General features: G+C 36.4%; 1 protein-coding gene and 1 non-coding gene across 2 annotated transcripts in view; one reads left to right on the top strand and one right to left on the bottom strand.

Annotated features, from left to right (window-relative positions):
• RANBP9 (RAN binding protein 9) overlaps positions 1-26,455 on the top strand; it is a 93,526-nt gene that overhangs the window by 24,562 nt on the left and 42,509 nt on the right. The window lies entirely within an intron of this gene.
• Positions 7,210-7,272, bottom strand: LOC115897153. Its single transcript, XR_004057084.1, has one exon. It is a non-coding gene; the product is annotated as a U7 small nuclear RNA (small nuclear RNA).

A 26,455-nucleotide genomic window follows, 5' to 3' on the forward strand; every position in this document is an offset into this window, starting at 1 on the left:
AATGTCTTCCTTGTTACATAATCATCTAAGATTCTATAAAAGAATGATCAGAGAATTAGAAGGCAGATCCTAGAAGCAGATTAGAAGGCAGATTTCAGAAGCCCTGGAAGTCAGTTCAAAGGAGGACTGCTAAGTCTCCACTGGTTTGTCATTTGGGATTGGGGTGATAGCAGGTGCAATGTGTCGGAGAGTTAGAGGTAAGGAATGGAGATAATGTGCTAGTGGACTTAGTAGCTGTGTTGCTGTTGTGAGGAACAGTAATTCACAACCCATTTAGAAAAGTAATACACTGCCAATTTGATAATTCAAGGCCAGGCGTGGTGACTCATGCCTGTAATCCCAGCACTTTTGGAGGCTGAGGTGGGAGGATTGCCTGAGCCCAGTAGTTTGTGACCAGCTTGGGCAACAAAGCGAGACCCTGTTTATTAGGCTGGGCATGGTGGCTCACGCCTGTAATCCCAGCACTTTGGGAGGCCGAGGTGGGTGGATCACCTGAGGTCAGGAGTTCGAGACCAGCCTGGCCAACATAGTGAAACCCTGTCTTTACCAAATACAAAAAAATAGCTCGGCGTGGTGGCACATTCCTGTAATCCCAGCTACTTGGAAGACTGAGGCAGGAAAATCCCTGGAACCTGGGAGGCAGAGGCTGCAGTGAGCCAGGATCGCGCTGCTGCACTCCAGCTTGGGCAACAGGGTCAGACTCTGTCTCAGCTAACTAACTAACTAACTGAATAAATACATAAATAATAAAAATAATAAAATTAGCCAGGTGTAGTGACATGCGCCTGTGGTCCCAGCTATATGAGAGGCTGAGCCAGGAAGATCGCTTGAGCCCAGGAGGTCAAGGCTGCAGTGAACTGTGTTTCTGCCACTACACTCTAGCCTAGGCTACAGAGTGACACTATTTCGGGGTGGGGGAGGGGGGAAGAAATTTTGGAAATTCAGGAAGAGAAAAGGTACAGAAAAATGTAAGGGGGAAAACTAAACCATAATTTTGTATAATTAATTGCTGTCAATACTTCTGCTCATTTCTTTGCAAATTTTATATATACACTTATGTTTTAAGCTTAGTTGTACTCTTTTTTTTTTTTTTTTTTTTTTTTTTTTTTGAGACAGAGTCTCTCTCTGTTGCCAGGCTGGAGTGCAGTGGTGCGATTTCAGTTCACTGCAATCTCTGCCTCCCAGGTTCAAGTGATTCTGCCACCTCAGCCCACCGCGCCCCCCACCCCACCCCAGTAGCTGGGACTACAGGCGCACGTCACCACGCCCAGCTAATTTTTGTATTTTCAGTAGACACAAGGTTGCACCATGTTGGCCAGGATGGTCTCTATCTCTTGACCTCGTGATCCGCCCACCGCGGCCTCCCAAAGTGTTGGGATTACAGGCGTGAGCCACCGTGCCCAGCCTAGTTATCCTCTTTATACAGGTTTTTACTTCCTGTGTTTATCATTTATTTAATATTTTTTGGGAGACAGGGTATTACTCTGTTGCCCAGGCTGTAGTGCAGTGACACAATCATACCTCACTTTAACCTCAAACTGTTGGGTTCAAGTGATCCTCCTGCCTCAGCCACTCAAGTAGCTAGGACTACAGAGATGTGTCACCATGCCTGGCCTATTTTTAAATTTTTTTGTAGAGGATTATTATTGATTTATTTCTGTGTAACAGTTACAGTGTATTTCTTACATAATTATAAGCATTTTTCTATGAGATTAAAAGCTCTGAATATCTTTTTATTTTTAGCTGTGGCATAGTCTGTTGTAAGTTTATTAAGGCACATCCATAGCTCTTCTCCTGTTGCCAGTTATTTAGATTGTTTTAATTCTTTCACTATCCTAAATAATCTTTTTTGCATGAAATTTGTCTTTATTTCCTTAGGAAAGATTTCTTGAAGTCGAATTGTGGATCACAAGAAGGGATATGCACATTTTTAAGGCTTATGATACGCATGGCCAAATTACTCTCCAGAAAAATTGTTCCAATTTATGTTTGGGTGGGAGAGACTTTGTTGTATGTATATCCTGAGGAGAAGGAATCACTAGTGAGTCCAGGAGAAGACTGAGAAGGCGAATGAGGCAAGTTTCTTTGTCCAGCAGATAGGATATGGGGATTTAAGTATAAATTAGGAATGTGGGATGCTATATGGAATTTATTTATTGGCACTTATCACTACTTCTGGAAGCCTGGCTTGACAACCATTTCACCTCCAAATGAGATTAGGCTCCTCTGTTAACGCCCTTTCATGGCACCTTGTACTTCCCCTTCATAGCATTTAATCACATTCATAATTAATTATTTAAGATCTGTACTGCCTGTTAGAGTATCCCCTGTAGGGAGGGCACAGACTTTTGTCTTTGCCACAGCTTTATACACAGAGATATTTAGTAAATGTTCATTGATCAGAGAAGTGGAAGTATTGAGGAACTATGAGATTTAAAACCATAAATTTGAGACAGCGGTTTATATACTTCAAATTTTTCACTATATACTCAGCTGGTTAGAGAGGAAAGTTGAATTGTATGATTGATGCAAAATGGGAAACTATAGGTTAGGTAAGTTGGAAGAACAATCGTAGTAATTGAGGTTACTGGTGAGGGAATATCTAAATGGACCATTTTAGTTCAGGCTGGGTAAGGAAAAAATGAAATCAGCATGGAGCTGATAATACTCAGACAGAATGAGAGATTTAAATTTTGCTGTTTTTAGTGAGTTTTAAGGAGATGCGGAAGGATTTCTGAGGTGGATTTGCTGCATTTGGCTAAGTGTAGGTCATAACAATGAAAGACAACTGAAGAGAAGCAAAGCTTTATCAGAAAGGCTTTTTTGGTCTGTTTTGTTCACTGCTATATCCATGGTGTGTCGAACAATGCCAGACGCAAAATAGGTGCTGCATAAATATGTTAACTGAGTAGAGGTGGGTAGGGATAATAACATCTTTTCTTTTGTAAAGCCCTAGCACTTTCTGTGCGTAGTACAGAGTACAGATATTCAATATTTATGGAATGAACAGAATACGAGTCTTGGATTTTGGATATGTTCTTTACCTACATTTTGAAACCATCAGGAATGGTAGGAGCTGCATTTTTGGTGGAAAGGAAAATTGGTTATTTAAGAAGGTATGAAATATGGGAAAAGTGACCTAAAGATATATAACCATCACGTTTCTCAAATTATTCTTGAGTCGGTTATCTTTAGTGTGGTTTAAATCCCAAATCAACCTTACCTCTTACTCTGTCAGTTATTTTTTTTTTTTTTTTTTTTTTTTGAGGCGGAGTCTCACTCTGTCGCCCGGACTGGAGTGCAGTGGCCAGATCTCAGCTCACTGCAAGCTCCGCCTCCCGGGTTCACGCCATTCTCCTGCCTCAGCCTCCCGAGTAGCTGGGACTACAGGCGCCCGCCACCTCGCCCGGCTAGTTTTTGTATTTTTAGTGGAGACGGGGTTTCACCGTGTTAGCCAGGATGGTCTCGATCTCCTGACCTCGTGATCCGCCCGTCTCGGCCTCCCAAAGTGCTGGGATTACAGGCTTGAGCCACCGCGCCCGGCCTGTCAGTTATTTTATACTTAACAAATGTAGGTACTTTTTTTTTCTCCAGGAAGTTTTTTTTCCAGTTACAAGGTAATGCATTCTTAATGCAAAAGGGAAAATCAAACAGACTAATCCTGTGAAATAGAAAAAAGCATACATATTTTTAAAAGGATATGCAATACTACCACCCAGATTAATGGCAGTTGACATTTTGGAGTATATTCTCTCCAGCTTTTGTCCTCTATTCAGACTGCTTTCAACATTAGTCTAAGAAAGAAAAATTGGTTTAAGATGTATTCGAGTTACATGAGAGATTAAAAAAATATTATTCTCATGGGTACCAGTACTTTTACTTTCAGTTTAATGTAAATTTAATTAAAAATTCAGGGAGAAAATTTCATTTTAATGTCTTAAAGACACCCATGTCATATAACTTTAAGGTTGTATAGTTTTGTCCTGATGAATATATTACTTGAAATCCAACCAGGAAAACAGTTTATAACCATTCTATTTATGTTTATCTCAGATATATTGAGTTCTTGTTCTTTGCCTATTGCTGGAATCACTTAGGTTGATTAACATTCCAGGAAAAGGAGAAATGATCTGTTGGTCCTAGACCTTTTGGTGTTGTGGATTATTTGGTAGTCTGGATAGTTTTTTTTGAGGAGTGGTTGAAATGTTTTAAAAATGGTTGTTGAGAACTAATTGTTGTCAGATGGAAAAACAGATTGGTTAAGAGTTGAGATTCATCCCAGTGCTTCTTCGTGGTTTGTATAATACAGAATCTAAGGAGTTTTCCTCCCCAACATTTGCAGACATATAGAAGAGAGAGTTAATACAGTGAATACCCTTGTACACACCACCTAGATTTTAGATTTAGGATTTTGCTCTATTTACTTTGTTGCAGATCTGTGCATCCACACCCCATCTTTTTTAAATGCATTTCAAAGTGAGTTGCAGAGTTTCCAAATCAGTTTTAAAGTCTCTCATTTTATACTTCTTTCTTTTTTCTTACTCTGAGAATCTTTGATTCTAGTGATATTAACATATTTATTTGCCTTAGCCTAGGATATTTTGATACATTTTCAAAATAAAATACCAGTAATTTGGGAGACCAAGGCGGGTGGATCACCTGAGGTCAGGAATGTAAGACCAGCCTGGCCAACATGGTGAAACCCTGTCTCTACTAAAACTAACAAAAATTAGTTGGGCCCAGTAGCGGGTGCCTGTAATCCCAGTGACTCGGGAGGCTGAGGCTGGAAAATCGCTTGAACCCAGGAGGTGGAGGTTGCAGTGAGCCGAGATTGCGCCATTACACTCCAACCTGGGCAACAAGAGGAAAACTCTGTCAATTAAAAAAAAAAAAAAAAAATCAGTATTAACAAAAACATTGAATACTGTATGATTTTTTGCATTTATTTATTTATTGTGCTTTGGTTTTTAAAATATATCCCATTGGGGATGGATATTCAAAATACTGTGTTTTGAAGTCACTTGAAGTAATTCTTTTTTCTGTATTTCTGCCACCAACTTGATATATGCTAGTTTCACTTATTTAAAATTATCTTCCATTCATAGGGACTGATTTTTAAATTTTTGTTTTAACTATGTAAAACATTTACATTGTTCCAAAGTAAGACTGTTTAAGAAGGCATTTGGCCCAGGCGCGGTGGCTCACACCTGTAATCCCAGCACTTTGGGAGGCTGAGGTGGGAGGATCACCTGAGGTCAGGAGTTTGAGACCAGCCTGGCCAACATGGCGAAACCCCATCCCCATCTCTACTAAAAATACAAAAATTAACCAGGTGTGGTGGCACGTGCCCGTAATCCCAGCTGCTTACTAATCAGGAGGCTGAGGCAGGACAACCGCTTGAACCTGGGAGGTGGAAGTTGCAGTGAGCCAAGATTGTTCTACTGCACTCTGGCCTGGGTGACAGCACTTCACAGAAGGTTCACATCATCCTTCCCCCCCCTCACCTCAGGTAACCATTTTCATTAGTTCTTGGTTTATTCTTTTATTATTTCCTTTTGAAAATGTAAGCAAATATGCCATCGAAAACTTTGAAGAGGTATCACAAGTAGCTGATGACACTAGTTGACTGTAGGTAGAGGAAGTGGTTAAATGGGGATGGGAGTGAAAGGAAACTTAACATTTTTGTTGCTTTTGAATGTTTGTATTTTGTCTATTTTCTTTGCTCTCTTTTTTTGAGAGGTTTAGTATATTTTTACATTGAGAGAGGTACATTTATACTGCTACCTATAGTCCACTCCTTTTAAGGTACTCTTGTATTGTGAGCAGTAATGAAATTAGCTAATAACCTCTTCTGTACCTTTTCTTCCCTTTCCCCAGTGTCTGTGGGTTTTTTGCATTTAAAATTTATTATTGATTAACATGCAATAAAATACATGTTTTTCAGTATACAGTTGTGAGTTTTGACAAATAGAATTACCTAACAACCACCACAACTAGAATTACATAACAACCACCACAATCAAGATAAATAACAGTTCTCTCACCTCCCCAAACTTTCTCTTGTTGCCCCTTTATCTGAAACCCTTCTCCCACCCCTAACTTCTCACAACCACTGATCTGTCTTCTGTCCCTATAGCTTTGCCTTTTGAAGCCAGAATGTTATATAAATGTAACCTTTTGAGAATGGCTATTTTGTATTCACTTAGCATGATGCATGTGATACTCATCCAGGTAGTTGAGTGTATCAATAGGTGATTACTTTTTCTGTAAATTCTCTTTTGTTAATTGTTTTATATCTATGTTTTACGAGCATATAGCATTTGCATATACTATGCTGTTATCTTTATTCTGATCACTTAGTGTTAATTTTAAATTATATCCAATACTCTTCCCCAGACCTTATCCCAAAGATACTTTTAGGATTTTTTCGTTGTCTGAAGCTCACATTCTACAAGTGAGCTCATGGGGAACAATATTCTTTTAAGTCCTTTCAGTTCAGACTATTTGTATGTGATCATTATACTCATTATATTTGAAGCTTTGGTTGAATGTAAAATCCCTGGCTCATGTTTTCTTTCTTTCTTTCTTTTTTTTTTTTTTTCCCCAAGACAGACTCTCACTTAGTTGCCCAGGTTGGAGGGCTGTGGCACAATCATGGCTCACTGCAGCCTCAACCTCCTGGGGCCAAGCGATCCTCCCACCTTAGCCTCCTGAGTAGCTGGGACTACAGGTGCACACCACTATGCTCAGCTAACTTTATTTTTTATTTTTATGTTTGTTGGGACAGGGTCCCATTGTATTGCTCAGGCTGGTCTTGAACTCCCGGGCTCAAGTGATGATCTTCCCACCTCAGCTTCCCGAAGTGCTGGGATTACATGGATGAGCCACTGCGCCCAGCTATGTTTTTTTCATGAGCTCTGTGGGTATTTTCAAAGTCTTCTGCCATTTTATTCTTACAAGAAATTTGGTCATTTGCTTGGATACCTGAAAGATGTTTCTTTTTCTTTGAAGAGCCGTTACTTGAATATGTCTTGGTGTTGATCTTGCCTTAAGTAGTAGGTTCAAGTATTTTATTTCAGAAAACTTATTTTGTGTGATGGTTTTCAATATTTGTTCTGTTCTATTACATGGGTTTATTTTTTAGGGACTCTAATTATGAATGTACATTGGATCTATTTGACTAACTTCTATTATTATTTTATTTTTTTGAAGGGTTTTTTGGGTAAAAACTGGAAAGCCTGCTAGAGAAATTCTAAAAAGGCTGTAACACTTGACTAACTTTGTTATTTTGAAAAAATTCCTCCATTCTCTTTCCTCTTTTCTTGTGGGGTCTGTTATTTTGTGTTCCATTTGGCTTGTCTTTATTTCTGAAATAATTTTCCTTTTTTTTCTTCTAATTCTTATGTAAATAAGAACACTAATTTTTGACCAATTTATATTAAAAATTGGAGACTTCCTATGAAAAAGTCTTGAACATCCAGTGTAAATTTTAAGTTATAGCACTTATGAAAAGAAATATTATTGAAAAACTAAACAGTAAAACGCATCTCAGTCTCCATAGTTTTATAGGTACACCTCATTTGGTACAAGCAGAACCTGTAATGTTTATAAAATTGAAATGTAAATCACTTTCTTCTGAACTTATTTGTGTGATTTAAAGTTGCTACTTTTTATTGTTTATTAATCTTACAGGGATATGTTGAAAAACAAGATTTTGAATATGGATTATAATATAAATAATTTTATTAACCAAAAATGTCAGTTTACTAGAAACATAAACAATTTCATGTCTATTGGGTAAAAAGTAGAATTTGTTGTTTTATGCGTATGATAGATTATTTTCCTTTACATTTAACACTGTAACAGTTTAGCAAGTCAGGAAACCAAGTTGTTTTGTGTTTTGTTGTTGTCATAGGAGTTAACTACAGATGGAATTATTTGACGAAGAATTGTCAGAGGAACTCTCAAACTAATAGGCTTTTCTTGTTTTTAGAGCCTTATTGTCATAGTTATTAAAAGGCAGGATAAATGAATGGGTCCTTGAAGTCCATCTTAGTAAATGTAGCCAGGCCTTAATTTAAGGTATTGTATATTTATATTTTTATAGCTCTTTGAGAGGTAATGGGAGAAAGATGCAGCCGAAGAAAGATGCAGCTTGCTGTATATTATTATGAACTTTCCGAAGGCAAGAAATGATTTCTGTTATCCATGATTCTTTATGCTTTGGGAAGAATGTGGTAGAGAAGGTGCAGTGTAGAGAGAGAGAGATAAGTAGCTGCTTTACTGTCAGCATAGAATTAGAATTGGAACAAATTTTTTTAATCACAGATGATAAAGCGAAATGTTCTAGGTTTGAATAGTAATCTTGAAAAAGGACTTCTGTTAAAGCTTCTTACCTCCGTTCCATTGGTGCAGATAATCATCTGGTGATTAATATTTCACTTTGCAGTATTTTGAGCATGCATATACTTAAATTTCTTTTGTATATTAATAGTGGCTATTCTAAGAATGTAGGTGTTGGATACGGTATGGTAAAATCTGTGCAGCTGCAGGGGGATGTGTGAATAAGACTTAGAAGGAAGAATTTTATTATACTCACAGGTCTTAGGGAGGGTCACTGCATGCCACACAGAGGAAGCACCAGGTTTTAGTCAGGAAGCAGAAGACAGGAGCCACGGAAAAGTCGGCCAGAGTCTTTATTGGTATTTCCTGGGAAAGGTAAGGGAGGGCAGAGTAAACAGTTAAGGATTGATGAGTTTGGATGATTCCTGCAGGCTTTGAGCTGTAGAGGTGTCTCTAATTGCCTGGTACCTGACTCTGGAATGATTTAGGGCAGGAAATACTGGCTTCGTATGTGAGCGTAGATAAGGAGGTGGGTTTGGCTGTAGACTCAGGATTGGTTGGTTTGTATATGGAAGGCATGCTCCTGTGAGCTCTCTTATCTCTAAGAAAGTGCTAGCCCTGGCGAGCAAGCTTTTTAAGAAGCCAAAACATAATATAGTAAATAAAAAACATGATTTAAATACAATGGCCAACTGAAGTTCTGTTTACCCTGTCAAATAATTTCTGTGTTAATAATCTTTGAGAACCATAGCTTTCTCAACAATTGCTTTCTTTTTGGTTCTTTATTATTTTTTATGAGTTGTCATTTCTTTTAGATAGTGATTGCCTTTTTTAAACCCCGAAATACATATCAGGTATGTAACCTGATTGAAATATTTTCACAGGAGCATCTGCAATTGTTTTTTGTTTGTTTGTTTTTTGAGATAAGGTCTCTGTTGCCCGGGCTGGAGTGCAGTAACATGGTCACTGTTCACTGCAGCCTTGAACTCCTGGGCTTAGATGATCCTCCCACCTCAGCTTCTTGAGTAGCTGGCACTACAGGCATGTACCACTATGCCTGGCTAATTTTTTGTATTTTTTATAGAGATGGGGTTTTGCCATGTTGTCCAATCCAGGCTAGTTTCGAACTACTGGGCTCAAGTGATCCACCCACCTCAGTCTCCTAAAGTGCTGGGATTATAGTCTTGAGCCACCATACCTGGCCTGCAATTGTTGATGGAATGTTTTTGGTTTAATTTTATAGCACTACTATGTGAATCACCAGTTGGTATATATCACTTTTAATATTATTTCACTTTTGATGGTTGAAAGATAGATGTTAAAGTTTGTTCTTTTACATGAGAAAAAAATGGGTATGTGTTCATAAGTGTAAATATTTAAGATTGGTAACTTGTGAGTTATAGACAAATGCCCTGAGTTTCTTAATAGAAATAGATAGATATACATATGCTAGTGCATCTTGCTGTAGTAATTAACTTTTGGTGCTCTTAAGTCTTCTTATATTCATAATGACATTTGTCAGAAATAAAGCATTTTATTTCAAAGGTATTAAGTAATTTTTAGGTCTTGTAAGATAAAAAAAAAAAGGATCCCTCTTACCGTGTCAGTAACTTATATACGTGAATAAACTATTAAGAATTTGAAATTTTAAACATCAAGCAAGGAATTTGATAGATACCATTAGACCCATTAGATTAATGATTTAGTATAATTAGAATTTTCTTCTGAAATTAATAAACACTTGAGTAAAGAAATTACATTTATAAAAATGCTTTTGAGTTTCAAATAAGGCACTGGTCAACCAACTCCAATCCTACAGGACAAAAATGCCTTCAGCTTACCAATCTTTTTGAAACTGCTAAAAATGGAATTTCACTCAAAAGGGTCATTGTCTACCTTTTTGGAAAACATTGTTACTTTACATTTTTAATAAAAATTAGAGAGCTGTACAAGCTGTTTTATAACATGCTTTCTAGCCCATTATTGTGTTATATTTTTTTTTTTATTAAAAACTATTTTTATAGCAGGATTTACAATGACCTCATAGACTTGTTTTGACTTTAAGACTTTGAGGATTCTAGGATTCTAGCAGGACCTGGCCAGAGTTTGAGGGCTTCTCAGTTGCAGGGCCATGTCTTCCTCCATTGAGCCATTGAGTTTGTATAGTGGACAGGGCCTGGGTGGGACTATTTTAAGATGGAGGCAAAAGTACCATGTACTTTTAATGTATGCATATATAGTGATTTATTACCTGTCTTTTGTTGCACATAAAGGTTAGTCTCAGTTTCATTTAGAATGAAAAGAATGTTTATTGAACATTCTTTTGTTTTGACATATCTTTTGACATATCTTTGGATATGTCAATGATTATTTTCTTTAGAATATATTAGATAAAAAGGATTTGCCATTTTAAGGATACTTTCTTTGAGGACTAGTGAGATCTAATATTTTTTATGTTTCTTTTCATGTACCTGTGTGTGTTTTCCTGAAGTGCCTGTTCAATTATTATTCATGTTTTGTTGGAGTATTTACTTTTTAAAAAATTTATTTTTAATTAACATGCAGTAAAGTTAACTTTTTTTTCTGTTTGTACAGTTCTGTGAATTTTGACAAATGCATAGGTTCCTGTAACCACTAACACAATTGAGATACAGAACAATTCCATCACTCTCCAAACTTCCCTTTTATGCCCCTTCATTAATCCTCCCTCTACTTTTAACTCCTGGCAGCCACTGAATGACTTTCTTTTCCTATAGAGTTTCTGTTTCCAAATGGCATGTAAATGGAATCATTCAGTATGTAACCTTTTTTAGGGGGGAGGGGGGATGAAGTCTGGTTCTGTTGCCCAGGCTGGAGTGCAGTGTGGCGTGATTTTGGCTCACTGCAACCTCCGCCTCTCAGATTCAAGCGATTCTCCTGCCACAGCCTCCAAAGTAGTTGGGATTACAGGCATGCACCACCACGCCCAGCTAATTTTTGTATATTTAGTGGAAACGGAGTTTCACCATGTTAGCCAGGCTGGTCTCAAACTCCTGCCTTAAAGTGATCCTCCCGCCTTGGCCTCTCGAAATGCTGGGATTACAGGCGTGAGCCACTGTGCCCAGCCAGGATGTAACCTTTCGAGACTGACTTCTTTCACTTAGTATAATACCTGTTAGATTAATCCATATTGATGCTTGTACCAATAGTTCATTACTTTTTATTACTGAGTAGTAGTCCACTTCTCAGGGTGTAAGTTTATTCATCTCTTCCCAGCAGAAGGACTTTGGGTTTTTTGCAGTTTATGTAATTATGAGTGTAACTGCTGTAAACTTTCACAGGTTTTTGTGAGAACTTATTGTCTTAATATTTTTAATCATACTGTATATTAAAGATATAATTTTTTGTTACATATATTGGAGTATTTCTCCTAACTTGTTTTCCCTTTATATTTGTTCATTTTGTTTTTATTCCCCTAATTAACAAGCTTTGGTTTTTAGTTTTAGGTTTACAGAGAAAGAAAACAGTAAGATAGTTCCCTCCCATATGTGCCCATCTTCCACACACAGTTTCTCTTAAGAACATCTTGCATTAGTGTGGTACATTTGTTACAATTGGTGAACCAATATTGTTACAGTATTATTAACAAAAGTCTATTAGATTATATAAGGGTTCACTCTTTTGTTGTACATTTCTGTGAGTTTTGGCAAATGCATAATGTCACGTATCCAAATTGTCACATAGAACAGTTTGACTGACTAAAAATCCCCTATGCTCTATTTATTCACCCTTTTCCCTTCTCTCCTCTCCCCCTACCTGCAGACTCATGACACCCACTGATCTTTTTGCTGTCTTCATAGTTTTGCTTTTCCTTTAAAGAGTGTTATATATTGGAATCATACAGTACATGGTCTTTTCAGACTGGCTTCTTTCACTTAGCAGTGTACATCTAAGACCCATATGTGTTTTTTCATGGCCTAATGGTTCATCACTTTTTGTCACTAAATAATACTCCATTGTATGGATGTACCATAGTTTGATAATCCAGTCACCTATTGAGGGACTTCTTGGTTCCTTCCAGATTTTGTTATTTATGTATAAGTTGCCACAGACATTTGTGTGCAAGTTTTTATGTGGTTGTAAATTTCCACCTTGTTTGAGTAAACGTCTAGGAGTGTGGTTGCTGAATCATATGGTAAGACTGTGTTTACCTTTGTGAGAAACTGGCAAACCATCTTCCAAAGTGGCTGTACCATTTTGCATTCCCACCAACAATGAATGAAATTCCTGTTACACCACATGCATCCTCACCAGCAATTGGTATGTCAATTGTTTGAATTTTAGCCATTATAATAGGTGTGTAGGGGTATCTCATTATTTTTAATTTGCATTTCCCCAGTGATATATGCTAAGCATCTTTTCATATGTGTATTTGTCATTTGTAGATCATCTTTGGTGAAATGTCTATCCAGAGCTTTTGCCTAGTTTTTAATTGGTTGTTTTTCTTGTTGAGTTTTAAGAATTCTTTTTATATTTTGAATATACAAAGGTCCTTTATCAGATACTTGTTTTGCAAATACTTTTCTCCCAGTGTGTGGCTTATCTTTTTGTTCTCTTAATAGTGTCTTTCACAGAGCAGTAGTTTTTAATTATAATGAGCCCTATTTGCTCTTTCTTTCTTTTCATAGTCCTTGCTTTTGGTTTTGTATGTAAAAAGTCATTGCTGAACCAAAAGTCACCTAAATTTTCTGTGTTTGTGTTTCTCCTATGTTTTCCTATGTTTATAGTTTTGTATTTTACTTTTGGGTCTGTGGTCCATTTTGAGTGGATTTTTTCTGAAAGGCGTAAAATCTAGATACATTTTCCCTGTTGTACTGCTTTTGCTGTTTTGTCAAAGATCAGTTGACAAATACAAGATCAGTAATTTTGTAGGTCTATTTTTGTACTCTGTTCTGTTTCATTGATCTGTGTGCGCACTTTTGCCAATACCATGCTCTCTTGATACTGTAGTTTTACAGTAAGTCTTGAGGTTGAGTAGACTTGAAGTAAAATTCTCTAACTGTTCTTTAGCATTGTTCTATTCTAGATCTTTGCTTTTCTATTGAAACTTTAGAATCAGTTTCTTAATATTCATAAAATAACTTGCTGGGATTTTGATTGGAATTATGCCAAATCTGTGGATCAAGTTGGAAAGAAGTGACATCTTAACAGTACTGAGTCTTCCTGTCCATGAACATAGGCTATTTTTCTATTCATTTAGATTTTCTTTGATTATTTCAGCAGTTTTATAGTTCTCATGGTATCAATTTTGTTCACATTTGTTAGATTTATGCCTAAGTATTTCCTTTTTTGTTGGTGCTAATATAAGTGATATTGTGTGTTTAAACTTCCAGTTCATTGCTGGTGCATAGGAAATTGACTTCTGCATATTAACCTTGTATTGTATTCTGCCACCTTGCTATGATTGCTTTTTTTTCCCAAGAGGCTTTTTTCTCCATTCTTTGATACAGTCTGCATAAACAATCTTTTCAGCTACAAAAGTAGGTTTATTTTTTCTTTCTCAATCTATATACCTTTTATTTCCTTTTCTTGTCTCCTTGCATTAGCTAGGACTTCCCCTATGATGTTGAATATGAGCTGTAAAAGGAAACATCTTTGCCTTTTTTCTGGTCTTAAAGAGAAAGTGTCTAGTTTCTAGCCATTAAGTATGAGACTAGCTGTTGGGTTTTTTGTAGATCTTCTTTATCAAGTTGAGGAAGCTGCCCCTCTTTTCCTAGTTTACTGAGGGTTTTTATCAAGATTGGTGTTGGATTTTGTCAGATACATTTTCTGCATCTGTTGGTCTGATCATGTGATTTTTCTTCTTTAGCTTCTTGATGTGATTGATTACATTGTTTTCTTTGAATGTTGAGCCAGCTTTGCATATCTGGGGTAACTCCCACTTAGTCTTGGTGTATAGTTCTTTTTTAAAAAATTTTAATTTAATGTATTTATTTTAATACCCAGACTTCAAGGAGATATAATTCTTTTTGTACATTGCTGGATTTGATTTGCTAATACTTTGTTGAGGATATTTGCATCTGTGTTCATGAGAGATATTTGCCTGTAGTTTTCCCTTGTAATGTCTTTATTTGGTTTTGGCATTAAGGTAATGCTAGACTCAGAATGACTTAGGAAGTGTACCCTCTGAGTGTAATTTCTGGAAAAGATTGGAGACAGTTGTGTTATTTCTACTTTACATGTTTAGTTGGAATTACCCTGAAGCCATCTGGGTCCAGTGTTTGGTTTTTTTGGGAAGGTTATTTATTGTTACTATTATTTTTTTCTGAGTATATATGTTTATTTAGCTTTTACAAACAGTAACCACAATTAAAAAAAAAGAATGAATGCAGATAACTTTTGAACACAATATATCATACACCCTTATTGGATATATTCTGAGGACAAACATTATGCAACAAATATTCTTGAATTTTATTTAATAGATTTATTATGGGTGTGCTTGCTACTACTGGGTATCATTGCTTCGAGGCTCTTTCAGTGGATGGAGTTTATTTTGACACTACAATTCAATCTGGTTACCAGAGTTCTTCCTCCTCTTTCTCATTTCTGTAAAGGTTATTAATTATTGATGTAATTTTTTTAATCTATAGAGGCATATTCAGATTTTCAATTTCTCCTTGTATGAGTTTTGATAAGTTATATCTTTCAAGGAATTGCCTTGAAATCCATTTCATCCAAATAATCAAATTTGTGGGAATAAAGTTAGTTATAAATGTTTCTTTAATACTTTTTTAATGTCTGTGGGATCAGTATTGATATTATTACTGATAATGATAGTTTCTTATGTCTTTGATTTTGGTATTAATAATTTGTGTTTTTTTCTTGGTTATCCTGGCTAGAGGTTTATCAATTTTACTGATCTTTTCAAAGAAATGGCTTTTAATTTTGTTGATTTTTAAAAATTTTATTATTTTAAATTTCGCTGCTGTCTCCTCTATTTCTCATTTCTTCCTCTTTCTCTTGGTTTGTATTTATTGCTCCAGTTTCCTAAGGTGGAAAGGTAAATCATTGATTTTAGATCACCCTAACATTCAGTGCTATACATTTCTCTATAGGCATTGCTTTCACTGCATCCCACAAATTTTGATATGTTGTTTTCATTTAATTCAAAATATTTTTAAATTTCTCTTCAGACTTCTTTGACTGATATATTATTTTAAAATGTGTTGTTTAATCTCCAGATATTTGGGGATTTTCCAACTATCTTTCTTTTATTGATTTCTAGCTTAATTCCATTAAAGTCTGAGAGCATAGTTTGTGTGACTTTAGTTAAGGCGTGTCTTTTTTATGTCTCAGAATGTGGTCTGTTTTGGTGAATGTTTTTGTGAGATTAAGAATAATATGTATTCTACGGTTATTGGATAAAGTATACTGTAAATATCAGTGAAATCCAGTTGATTGATGATACTTTTCAGTTTGACTATATCTTCACTGGTTTTCTGCCTGCTATGTCTGCCAATTCTGATATAGGGGTGTTGGTGTCTTCAGTTATAGCTGTGGAGTTAACTGCTGCTTCTTGTAGCTCTGTCGTTTTTGTCTCACCTCTTTTGACACTTTGTTGTTAGGCTCAGACACATTAAGTGTGGCTGACTGCCACAGTTATTACTTGAGACTATCACTAAGACAGTTACTACTGTTACTGTTACTACTTGAGACCATCATTATGAGACTGAATCAAGGGGACAGAAGTAAAAATGAAAACTTAAGACAAAAGTAACTATTTTAAAGTAAGAGTAACATGGGGAAGAAGAAGAGAAGAAGACAAGGGCTCCCTGCTTCTAGTGAGCAAAGGCAGCTGCCTGAGACTCTACAGCTCTTAGTATTTATTGGGTAGAAAGAGCAGGGAGGAGGAGGTAGTGATTGGTCAGCTGCTTGATTGATCACAGGTTCACATTATTGCTAACAGGCTTCAGTTGCGCCTATTCACAAGAAACACTTGTGCCTGGGTGGTGGCTGCCTTCAGCCTTCCTTCTGGGCAGCAGACACAGTTTGTGAGTTTGCCAACATCCTGCTTTTATGAGAAACACTTTGCTGTTTAATCATATAGCCTCCAGCAATATACTGAGTTGATCATGACCCTCAACAATTAAGGATTGTTACATCTTATTTGATAATGGATCCTTGATCATTATGTAATGTTCCTGTTTTTCTCTGATAATTTTCCTTGTTCTGAATTCTGCTTTGTTAGAAATTAATATAACTAGTCCAGCTGCCTTTTGATCAGTGTTGGCATTGTATGTATTTCTCCATCGCTTTAACCTATCTGTGTCTTTATATTTAGAGTGAATTTCTTGTAGACAACATATATTTGCGTCTTACTTTTTATTCACTCTTGTCAGTTCTGTCTTTTAATTGGTATATTTAGACCATTCACATTGAAAGTATTGTTAAAGTTGGATTTTAGTGTCTACCGTATGTGTTTCTTACTCATTATACTTGTCCCTTGTTGCTTATTTTAAAATTTACTTTTTTTCTTTTCTTTTTTTTTGAGACAAGGTCTCCCTCTGTCACCCAGGCTGGAGTGCAGTAGCGTGATGTCGGCTCACTGCAACCTTGACTTCCTGGACTCAAGTGATTCTCCCACTTCAGGTTCCCAAGTGGCTGGAACTACAAGGGCACACCACCACACCTGGCTAATTTTTTGTGTTCTTTATGGAGATGGGATTTTGCCACGTAGGCCAGGCTGGTCTTGAACTCCTGGGCTCAGGTGATCCTCGCACCTCGGCCTCCCAAAGGGATTACAGGCATGAGCTACTGTGCCTAGCCCATTGTCTGATTTTAATTGAACATTGTATATGATTCCATTTTTCTTTTCTATTTAAGATACGAATTGTACTTCTTTCAAAAGATTTTTTAGGAGTTTCCCTTAGAGCTCATATAAGTTCATTTTTAAATACCACTTACACTACTTCACAGATAGTGCAGGTACCTTATAACAGAATATAACCAATTCCTCCCTCCTGACCCTTATAGCATTGCTGTTATTCATTTCACTTATCCATAAACAACAGTTACCCAAGATATTGTTACTATTTTGAATACTTATCTATGTGATCAGTTAAGCTTAAGGAAAATAAAAGAGTGTGTCTTCATTTATTCCTTCTTGGACTCTTCCTTTCTTCATAAGGATTCTCTTTTCTCACCTATATTATTTTCCTTTTCTCTGAAGAACTTTTAACAAATCTTACAAGGCAAGTTTGTTGGCGACAAGTTCCCCAGGTCTGAGAAAGTCTTTATTTTTCTTTTACTTTTGAAGGATACTTTCTCGGGATGCTAAATCCTAGCTTGGTGGGATTTTTTCCCCAACACTTAAATATTTCACTCCACTCTCTTCTTGCTTACATGATTTCTGAAGGGAAATCTGATAAAATTCTTACCCTTCTTTCATATAGGGTTTTTTTTTCCCCCTGATTTCTTTCAAGACTTACTCTTTGTTTGACCTAGGTTTGAAGATGAGGTGTTAATGTTTTGATGTTTATCCTGTTTAGTGTTCTCTGAGCTTTCTGGATTTGCCATTTGGGGTATCTGTCATTAATTTTGGAAAAGTATCAACTATTATTACTTCAAATACTTCATTTTCTTTATTTCTTCTCTTTCTAGCATTACTATTATGAATATTTTTCACCTTTTATAGTTGTCCTACATTCTAAAAGATCATGTTCCAGTTTTTTTTTCAAGCTCACTGATTCTTTTTTTTTTTTTTTCAGTCTGCTGATTTCCCATCAAAGGGATTCTTTGTGTTAATGTTTTTTATTTCTAGCATTTGGTTTTGATTCTTTCTTATAGCCCTTAGCATTTTAATGAGCATTTAATAATTAAAATTTAATTTTAATTATTTAAAATTTCCAGTTTGATCATTCAAAATCTGCCTTATCTGAGTTTGGTTTTGATGTTTGCTTTGTCTCTTTGGACCTTTTCCTTGCCTGTTACATGCCTTGCAATTTTTTGCTGAAATCTGGACATGACTTACCGAGTAGTAGAAACTCAGGTAAACATGTGTTTAATGTGAGATTTTAGGTTTATCTGGCTAGGAGTTGGGCTGTGTTTAATGTTCACTAGGTATTTGTATTGTTGTAGGTATAAGACGTTTCATTTTCCTCTACTTTCCTGGTTTTTGTCTTGTTGTTTTGGGTGTCCTTAGAAACTTTTATTAATAAAAAAAGTCTGTTTCTTGTAATTTTCTCAGTTGTAATCTGTTACATTGGAGCCCTGTTTATGTGGTCATAAGGTAGTAGAGAGGAGAAGTGTTCTGTAATCATATGATGAAATCTGTTGGGTTTTTTAGTGGACTAGAGTTGCTGAATGGACCTTCAAAAGAATTTCTTAAGCCTTTTTTTTTCCCTCCTCTTGTCTCAGGAAGGTTAGAGGGGACTGGAGTTACTGCTCTTCCTCTAGGTCAGATTTCAAAATGGTTACTTTTCCCTTTTCCCTACCCAAAATGGAGGGGATTTTCCTCTAATAAAAACCCCGTGGAGCTCCTTTTCTCACCTATATTCTCTCCCTGAAGACTGAGCCCTCACGAGTTAAAGCTCAGGTTAGTTCACTCTCAGTCTCAAGCTGTTTGCTAATTACCTTTAAAGTGTTCCTTCCAGTTATTGGCTCCAGAGTAAATATAGCTCCATATGTCTATATTCACGTTTCTTCAGTTTTTCCAGAGGTGTTGTGACCTGTGAACTCAGTTTTCCAAGGCATCTAAGAGTAGTTGATTTTCAGTTGTTCTGCTTTTTTCTTGTGAGGATGGGAGTGATGACTTCCAAGCTGTTTACATAGTAGAGCCGAACTTCGATGTCGTTATTTTTTTAATGAGAGTTTTATTGAGATGTATAATTCATGTACATATTCACCCTTTAAAAATGCACAATTTGGTAATTTTTACTGTATTCACAGAGTTATGCAGCCCTTACTATTTAATTTTTAAACATTTTTGTCACCTGGAAAAGGAACCCCAAAACACTCCTCCCAGTTCCAGGCAGCAACTAACTATTTTGGTTTCATGGATTTACTTATTCTGGACATTTCATATAAATGGAATTATACAAAATGTGACCTCTTGTTTCTGACTTCTTTATCTTAACATAATGTTTTAAAGGTTTGTTTATGCTGTATCATACATCAACACTCCATTCCTTTTTGTTGCCAAATAATATTCCATTGTATTCATATATTACATTCTGTTTATCCGTTAGTTGGTAGAAACACTTTTTGACTGTTATGAATATTGGTGTTATGAACAATTGTGTAACATTATAGTATGGCTGTATGTTTTCATTTTTATTGCAGAAAATGGGAGTGTAATTTCTGGGTCATAGATACCCTATGATTAACTTTTTGAGGAGCTGCCAGACTGTTTTCCAAAGTGGCTATACCATTTTACTTACTACCAGCTATGATAGTTTCAGTTTCTCCACATTCTTGCCAACACATATCTTCTTGATTCTGGCCATCCTAGTGTATGTAAAATGAGAGCTCATTGTGTCTTTTGATTTGCATCTCTAATTACTAATGATTAGTGTAGTTTTACTTGCTTATTGGACATTTATACGTCTTTGAAGAAATGTCTATTCAGATCCTTTGCCCATTGTTGTAGTAGGGTTTTCCTTTTATTGAGCTGTAAGAGTTCTTTATATATGCTGGACAAAGGTACCCTATCAGATATATGATTTGCATATATTTTCTGCCATTCTGTGGGTTGTCTTTTAGTTTCCTTGACAGTATCCTTTAAAGCACAAAAATTTTAAATTTTATGAAGTCTAGTTTGTCTAATTTTTCTTTTTTTCTTTTTCTTTCTTTCTTTCTTTTTTTTTTTTTTGAGATGGAGTCTCGCTCTGTCTCCCAAGCTGGAGTACGGTGGCATGATCTTGGCTCACTGCAAGCTCCGCCTCCCAGGTTCACACCATTCTCCCGCCTCAGCCTCCCAAGTAGCTGGGACTACAGGCGCCTGCCACACCACACCTGGCTAATTTTGTTTTTGTATTTTTAGTGGAGATGGGGTTTCACAATGTTAGCCAGGATGGTCTCCATCTTCTGACCTCGTGATCCACCTGCCTCAGCCTCCCAAAGTGCTGGGATTATAGGCATGAGCCACCACGCCCAACCTAGTTTGTCTGTTTTTTTCTTATGTTTCTTCTGTTTCTGATGTCATATCTAAAAGACCATTGTCTTAAACCACTATCACAAAGACTTAAATCAGTGTTTTCGTCTAAGAGTTTCATAGTTTTAGCTCTTCAGTTAGCTCTCTAATCCATTTTGTGTTAATTTTTGTATATGGTGTGAGATAGGGATCCAGCTGCATTCTTTTTGAATTTTTTTTTTTTTTTTTTTTTTAATTTTTGAGACAGAATCTTGCTCTGTCACCCAGGCCAGAGTGCAGTGGCACAATCTCAGTTCACTGCAACCTCCACCTGCCAGGCTCAAGGAATTCTAATGCCTCAGCCTCCTGAGAAGGGCTAATTTTTGTATTTTTAGTAGAGATGGGCTTTTGCTATGTTGGGTAGGCTGGTCTTGAACTTCTGACCTCAAATGATCCACCCACCACTTTGGCCTTTCAAAGTATGGGGATTATAGGCTTGAGCCACCGTGCCCAACCTCAACTGCATTCATTTGCGTGTATGTGTTTTCCCAGTACAATTTGTTGAAAAAAAAAAACAGTTCTTTCCCTGCTGGATTTTTCCTCCTTGTCAAAAATCAGTTGATCTACCAGATGCTGTGGCTCATGCCTGTAATCCCAACACTTTGGGAAGCTGAGGTGGGCAGTATTGCTTGAGCCTAGGGAGTTTGAGACTAGCCTGGGCAACATGGGGAAACCCTGTCTCCACAAAAAGTGCAAAAAAAAGTTAGCCAGGCATAGTGGCATGCAACTGTAGTTCCAGCTACTGGGGTGCTGAGGTGTGAGGATCACCTAATCAGGGGAGAAAAGAGGCTGCAGTGAGCTGTGATCATGGCACTGCACTCCAGCCTGGGTAACAGAGTGAGACCTTACTTGTCGCAAAATGACAACAACAACAACAAAATTAATTGATCATAAATATGAGTTAAGTTTCTGGACTCTCAATTATATGGCATTGATCTCCATGTCTGTTTTTAAGCCAGCAGCACACTCTCTTGGTTACTGTAGCTTTTTATTGAGTTTTAAAATTGGAATGTGTGAGTCTTCCAACTTTGTTCTTCTTTTTCAAGATGATTTTGGCTCTACTGGGCCCTTGCATTTGTGTATGATTTCAGGATCAATTTGTCAATTTCTGCAGCAAAGCAAGTTAGGATTTTTATAGGGTTTATATTGAATCTCTAGATTAATTTGGGGAGTATTGCTATTTTAACAATATTTAGTCTTCAAATCCATGAATATGGCATGGGGAGTCTTTTCATTTATTTAGGAGTTCTTTCATTTTTTCAACAATGTCGTTTTTAGTGTTCAGGTTTCATACTTCTTTTGTTATATTTATTCCTAGGTGTTCTTTTTTTTTATTCTGTCCCAAATGAAAGTATTTTCTTAAATTCATTTTCAGATTATTTCTAGTGTATAGAAATACAACTGATTTTTGCATGTTAATCTTGTATCTTGTAGTCTTGTTGAACTTGATTACTTTTAATAATTTTGGGGGAGGAGATTCTTTAGGATTTTCTATATACAAGATTGTCCCATCTGTCTATAAATGATGTTTATTTCTTGCTTTCTGATCTGATGGCTTTTATGTCTTTTTTCTTGCCCCCTTGCCCAGGATAGAAACTTCAGTACTATGTTGAATAGAAGTGGTGAGAGAAGACATCCTTTTTTTCGTCCCTAATCTTAAGGTCAAAGTATTCAGTCTTTTACCACTAAGTATGCTATTAGCTGGGGATTTTTCAATTTGAGGAAGTTTCCTATTTCAAGCTTGCCGAGTCATGATTTTTCATAGTTTGTTTTAAATCCTGAAAGGGTGATGGGTTTTGTGAAATTATTTTTCTGTGCCTGTTGAGATGATTATATGGGTTTTGTTCTTTATTTTTCTTAATATATTACATTGATTGATTTTTGTTTGTTAAACGAACTTCATGTTTTTGGGATAAATCCCATTTGGTTATGATTTATAATCTTTTTTATGTGTTGCTGGATTTGATTTCCTAGTAATTTGTTGAGGATTTTTGCATCTGTATTTAATGAAGGATATTTTTTTCTGTAGCTTTTTGTGATTCCTTTATCTAGTTTTGGTAACAAGGTAGTACTGGCTTTGTAGAATGAGTTGGGAAGTATTTCTAGCTTTTTTGGAAGGGCCTGGGAAAGATTAATGTTAATTTTTATGTTTGGTAGATTTCCCCAGTGAAGCCATCTGAGCACGGGCTTGTCTTTGTGTTTTAAAATTACTCTGCATTTTCAGTAGTTTGTGTTTTTCTAGGAATTTGTCCATTTAAAGGAGGTTGTGTAGTTCATGGTTCGTAGTATTTAATAGTTGTTTTCTTGCGATCCTTTTTAGTTTAGTAGTAATACTCCTTTAATTTCGAATGTTTAGTAATTTGAGTCTTTTATTTTTCTTGCTTATTAGCACCTGCTTTTGAATTTGTTGATTCTGTTGTTTTTCTAGTCTCTATGTCACTTATTTCTGCCCTAATCTTTATCATTCCTTTTCTGCTACCTGCTTTGGGTTTAGTTCATTCTTAATGGTAGAAATAGGATTACTAATTAGAGATCTTTCTTTTTTATTTAATTTTAATTTTTGACAACAGTAACAAAAAATGTGTTGCATAAGAATGGGGATACATTCTGAAGAATGTGTTGTTAGGTGATTTTGTCATTGTGGGAACATCATAGAATGTACCGACCTAAATGGTATAGACCATATCACATGGCCTATTACACACCTAGGTCATGTGGTGTGGTCTATTGCTCCTCAGCTACAAAACTGAATAGCTTGTTATTGTACTGAATACTGTAGGGAATTGTAACACAATTGTTTTGTGTATCTAAATACATCACATAGAAAAGATACAGTAAAAATATGTGGTATAAAAGGTTTAAAATGGTACACTTGTATAGAACAGCTCCATTATAATCTTACAGGACCATTGTTGTACATGCGGTCTGTTGTTGACCGAAACATTTTGTTATGTGGAACATGACTGTAAATGGGTTTTTAACAGTGTTTCTTGCATTGCCAGCATGTGATACATATACTGACTTAATCAGGAATGTAATAGATCAAAGATGCATTAAAAACTTAATAAGGTACTCATTAATATACTGCCAAAAGGCATAGCAGAAAACTAATAATGGCCATAAAACAAAAATTAGTATTAAAAAAACACAGAAAAATATGGAGAGAACAGATGGACAAATAGCAAGATAGTAAGCTTAAGCCTATCAATAATAGGAATTAAACTAGGATGCTGTTAGTCTCCATTGTATGTTAGGCACAAACATTACTTACATAACGTAATAAATATGTGATTTGTGATGATCTATGTTGACATATTGATCTGAAAAATCTTCATGTTCATTGCTCTTTGTAAACACATAGTAGCACAGTAATAAATTTCTTGTTCACATAAATTTTGCCTGTCTGTCGTTATTGGGTTGAGTTTGTTTTTGTATGTCAGACAGCCTTCATGTATCTACCAGCTATTCAGTTTACTGTGAGTTACGAGCCACACCCAGCCACACCTGGTGTTACAAATTTCCCTCTGTCAGATAACCCTCCTTTCATCACTTCACTATAACTCACAAGTGGTAACTCTTATGACACCCATTTCCCAAGTATAAACTTAGGTGTTTTTCAAGGTAAAATACTCACTTTCTTGTAGTGTCTCTTCCGTAACAATTTTGTTGTTTTGAGACAAGGTCTGTGTCACCCAATGCCACCACGTCTTACTGCAGCCTCGACCTCTCAGGCTTAAGTGATCCTCCCAAGTAGCTGGGACCACCATGCCAATCTTTTTTTTTTTTTTTTTTTTTTGGAGAGATGGGGTTCCACTGTGTTGCCCAGGCTGGTCTTGAACTCCTGGACTCGAGTGCTCCTCTCACCATGTCCTCCCAAAGTGCTGGGATTACAGGCATGAGCCACTGTGCCTGGTCTATTCCTTAATAATTGAATAGGTGTAAAATTGTCTTTATTGTGTTCTTATCTTTTCAAAAATGTGTTACTGACAATGTTTTTGTATGCTGTGCTCCTAACTCCATTTTCTTTGTAAATCTTGCAGCTTTTATTGCATGATTTTGTATAATGTGGTGATTTTTTTTGAAACTCGTATGTCATGATATAGCAGACCTGACTATAATTGTTTTATACGGTATCTCTTTTTTCCTTTTTTTTTTTTTTTTTTTTACTTTTTTCTTTCTTTTTTTTTTTTTTTATTATACTTTAAGTTCTAGGGTACATGTGCATAACGTGCAGGTTTGTTACATATGTATACTTGTGCCATGTTGGTGTGCTGCACCCATCAACTCGTCAGCACCCATCAATTCATCATTTATATGAGGTATAACTCCCAATGCAATCCCTCCCCCCTCCCCCCTCCCCTTTATTCCTCTTTTCATCAGTCGATCCATCTTAACCTTTGATGCATTTCAATGTAGGTATACTTCCCCCCTAATCACTACAGCCTGTATATCATTAACTTGAGTTTGATGTCAGCTTGCTTCTCTTTTTGTGTGTGTGTGTGGTACAGTTTACATTTGGTGAAATGCACACATCTTAAGTGTACTCTTTGATAAGTTTTGCAGATGGGTACGCCCATGAAATGCAAACCTCTATCAAAGTATAGAACATGATCATTCTCAGAAATGTTCCCTCATGCTCCTTCCTACTTAGGCCCTTGACCCACCCTTTCAGAGGCAGCCATTGTTTTGACTTGTTTGCTAGCATAGATGGGTTTTTCCTGTTGCAAAATTTCATATAAAAGGAATTATATGGCATATGCTCTTCTTGTATGTAAAGCTTCCTTGAGTCAATATGACATTTTTGAGATTGATTCATTTGTGTTTATCAGTAATTGTTTCTGTTTTTGTTGCTGAGTAGAATATACCACAATTTGTGTATCTGTTCACTTGTTGATGGATACCCAGGCTGTTTCACGTTTTTCACTATTGTGAAGAAATCTGCCGTGAACCTATTTGTACGAATTTTTTTGGTAGACAAATCTTCATTTTTCTTATGAGTGGTATTGCTGGGTCGTAGGGTAGGCAGGTGTTCAGTCCTATGAGTAACTGCCAGTCTTTGTTTCAAAGAGGTTTTATTGTTTTAAATTCCCACCAAAAATATATGAAAGTTCCTATTGTGCCATATGCTTGGCAACTGACATGTTGATTTTATAAATTTTACCTATTCTGGCAGGTATGCTAGTTGTATCTCAGTGTGGTTTTAATTTGCATTTTCCTGATGACTGACAATTTGGAGCACTTTTTCATGTGCTTGTTGGCTATTTGCAGTATCTTATTTTGTGAAATATCTATTCAGATCTTTTGTTCATTTTTGAAAATTGAATCATCTGTGTCTTTTGTTGAGAAGTTTTAAATTTTGCTAAAGTTTTATTTATGAGTTTACTCTTTTATGGGTCTTCCTTTTTGTGTCCTAATAAATCTTTGCCTTATCCTCAAGTCATTAAGATAGTTTTACATGTTTTCTTGTAGAAGCTTTATAGTTTTTAACATTTATATTTAGGACTGTGATTCATCTTTATTTGATTTTTTTTTTTTTTTTTTTTTTAAAGAGACGGAGTCTTTCTTGCTTGTCACCCAGGCCTGGAGTGCAGTTGCATGATCTCCGCTCACTGCAAGCTCTGCCTCCTGGGTTCACTCCGTTCTCCTGCCTCAGCCTCCCCAGTAGCTGGGACTACAGGCGCCGGCCACCACGCCCGGCTTATTTTTGTATTTTTAGTAGAGACGGGGTTTCACTGTGTTAACCATGATGGTCTGGATCTCCTGACCTCGTGATCTGCCCGTCTCAGCCTCCCAGAGTGCTGGGATTACAGGCGTGAGCACCGCGCCTGGCTTCTTCATTTGAGTTTTTGTATATTGTGTAAGATAGAGATTAAGGCTCACTTTTTTCCACATGGTTGTCAGTTATCTTATTATTATTTGTTCACAAGTCTTTCCTTCCTC

This window comes from Rhinopithecus roxellana, chromosome 4, assembly GCF_007565055.1.
Source record: "Rhinopithecus roxellana isolate Shanxi Qingling chromosome 4, ASM756505v1, whole genome shotgun sequence".
Classification (NCBI taxonomy): Eukaryota; Metazoa; Chordata; class Mammalia; order Primates; family Cercopithecidae; genus Rhinopithecus; species Rhinopithecus roxellana.